This window comes from Anomalospiza imberbis, unplaced genomic scaffold, assembly GCF_031753505.1.
Source record: "Anomalospiza imberbis isolate Cuckoo-Finch-1a 21T00152 unplaced genomic scaffold, ASM3175350v1 scaffold_99, whole genome shotgun sequence".
Classification (NCBI taxonomy): domain Eukaryota; kingdom Metazoa; phylum Chordata; class Aves; order Passeriformes; family Viduidae; genus Anomalospiza; species Anomalospiza imberbis.
Genome location: NW_027100612.1, coordinates 225001 through 227500, shown reverse-complemented (window position 1 = coordinate 227500; position 2500 = coordinate 225001). Strand labels below are relative to the sequence as shown.

Genomic DNA, 2500 nt, shown 5'->3' with positions numbered 1-2500 from the left:
GGCGCCTTCGGGGCTCGGAGGAGGCGGCTCCTCTGGCCCTTCCCGCACCGGGGAGCGGGGCTTTGCCCGGCCGGTAGAGTCCCGCTCTCGGGCCGAGGCGGCTCCCGTGGCGCGCAGGAGAGGAGAAAACCGCGAGGGCCGAGCCTCCGGGCGTTCCGGGCCGCGCTTCAGGGTGCGCGCGCGCGCGCGGCCGCGTGCCGCGACCCGCCGCCGGGAGGCGGCGGTGGCGGCGGCGGCGGCGGCGGCGGGGGCCTTCCCGGCCTCCTCGTCGTCGTCGTCATTGCCGCGGCCTCTCGGCGGGGTCGGCGAGGCGCTCGGCGGCCGGGCCGCCTCCCCGCGTCGGCGGGGCGGCCCGAGCTGCGGCGGTCCTCTCGGGCGCAGCGCCGGGCTACTGAGGGAAACCCCGGGCCCCGAGGAGGACGCCGCGGTGGTGGCGGCAGATGTCGGGCGCGCCCCCGCCGGTGGACGCTCCCCCGAGGGCGGCAGCGGGGGAGGCACCCCGGCGGGGCCATGCAGGTCGTTTCCCTCGCCCCAGGGCCAGGTACCTAGCGCTCCGCGCCTCGGCGGTCCCAGGCTTCCCCCTCGGCGTCGTCAAACGCCGCGGGAAGGACCGAAAAAGGGGCCGCCGAGCCGGGCGGCGGTTTAAAGACTCGGGCGGCTCGGCGCGCCCCGCCGCGGCGGCGGCGGCGGCGGCGGCGGCGGCGGCGGGTGGCGGGCGGTGGCGTTGCGGCTCCATTGAGGGGTGGGGAGCTACTCCCGCCGATCCCCTGCGGTGGTGTCCGCGGCCACCGGTCGCGCCCGCCGTCGCGGCGGTCGTCCCCGCCGCGCGCGCGCGTGCGGGGGTAGTCGCGCCGCGCCGGGGAGGGGCGCCCTGCCCCCCCCTCTTCGCGGCCCGGCCTCGGCGGAGAGGCCGCGGCGCGCGCGGTCGGCCGCGGGGCCGACCCGCTGGGCTCGAAACGGGCGGCGCCGGCAGAGGGCGCGCGCTCTCTGCCCTTCCTCAGCCGCGGGGCGGCGGCCGCCGGGGCCCGCCGCGCGCTCTCTCTTCTGGGCCGCCGCGGCCGTCCCGCGCGGGCGGCGCCGCGCCTGGCGCGGCCGTGCCTCTCTCCCCTCGGCGGCCTTCGTCTCGAACGCACCGGCGGCGCCGGCCGCCGGCCGGCCGTCCGCCCGCCCGCCCGCCCGGGGCGAGCGCTCGGCGGTCCCTCCGCGGTCGGAGGCCGGCGAGCACGGGCGGCCCCGCGCCGAGCGGCGGCGGCGCCGCTCGGCCGGTGTTCCCGCCGCCCGCGGGCACGGGACCCTCCCCGTGGCCCTTCGCGACCGCGCGCGGTCCGAGGGCAGGGGTGGCGGGCGGCCGCGGGGGCGCTTCCGCGCCCGCTCTCCAGGTGGCGAACGAGGAGAGCGGGCGTCGCCCCCCGGCTCAGCGCCGCACCGCCTTCCGCCGGGCGCGTGCTCGCGGAAGGGGGCCCCCGACGGTGCGGGTGGACGGCGGTTCCCGGGAAGTGCGGCCCGCCGCGGCGGCGGGTCCGCCCTCGGGCAGCCCTCGGGCGCTCGCCTTCCCCCGGCGGGCAGCGGTCCGGCGGGGGGGGGCGCGGCGCCCGGCGGCGGGGCGGCGGTCGTCGCGTGGCGTCTCGAGCGCAGCAAGGCCCCTGGGGAGAGAGAGTCGGCCGCGCGCGTGGGCGCGGCGGCGCTCCGCGAGAGCCGGCGCGGCGGCGGTTCCAGGGGGGAGGCAAGCGCGCGCGCGGGGTCCGAGGGCCGCGCGCCGGCGCGTGGCGCCGCGCCGGCGAGGCCGGGCGGGCCACCGCGCTCCCGCGGCGCGCGCCGCGCGGCCCTCCGCGCGGAGGGCCGGGCCGAGCCCGGGCGCCTGGGCCGCCTCCGAAGGACGGCACACGTAGGCGGCGCCTCCCCTCGCCGGGCGGGGGGAGGCGGTCGGGGGCGCGGGTCCCCCCGCCTCTCGGCCGGCCTTGGGAGCGTTCCGTGGGGTTCCTCCCGTGTTCTTCTCGCACGCGCCCCCTCCGGGGTTTTCCGCGTTGCTCGTACGGTCGGAGCCAGGCCCCGCGCGGGGCCTCGGCGCCAGAGAAAAAAAAGGGGGGCCGCTCCGGGCGAGAGCGGCTCCCGGCCCCCCCGCGCGCGCGGGGTCGGTGCCGAAAGCCAGACAACTCTTAGCGGTGGATCACTCGGCTCGTGCGTCGATGAAGAACGCAGCTAGCTGCGAGAATTAATGTGAATTGCAGGACACATTGATCATCGACACTTCGAACGCACTTGCGGCCCCGGGTTCCTCCCGGGGCTACGCCTGTCTGAGCGTCGCTTGACGATCAATCGCCGCCCGGGGGCCGCCCCGGCGGCGCGGCTGGGGTCGCTTCGCAGGCCCGTCGGCCGCGGCAGCGGTTGCCGCGCGAGGGCCTTCGTCCCCCTAAATGCAGACTCGGGGAGCGCTCCGTAGCTCCCCGCTCCCGGAGCGAGCCGCTGGGGCGGAGCTCGTCCTCGCCGGGGCCGCACCGCC

The 2500-nt window shown here is 80.7% G+C and overlaps 1 non-coding gene across 1 annotated transcript; it reads left to right on the top strand.

The window, feature by feature from the left end:
- The first annotated feature begins 2151 nt into the window (after positions 1–2151).
- LOC137468054 (5.8S ribosomal RNA) lies at positions 2152–2304 on the top strand. Its single transcript, XR_010995719.1, has one exon. It is a non-coding gene; the product is annotated as a 5.8S ribosomal RNA (ribosomal RNA).
- The last annotated feature ends 196 nt before the right edge of the window (positions 2305–2500 follow it).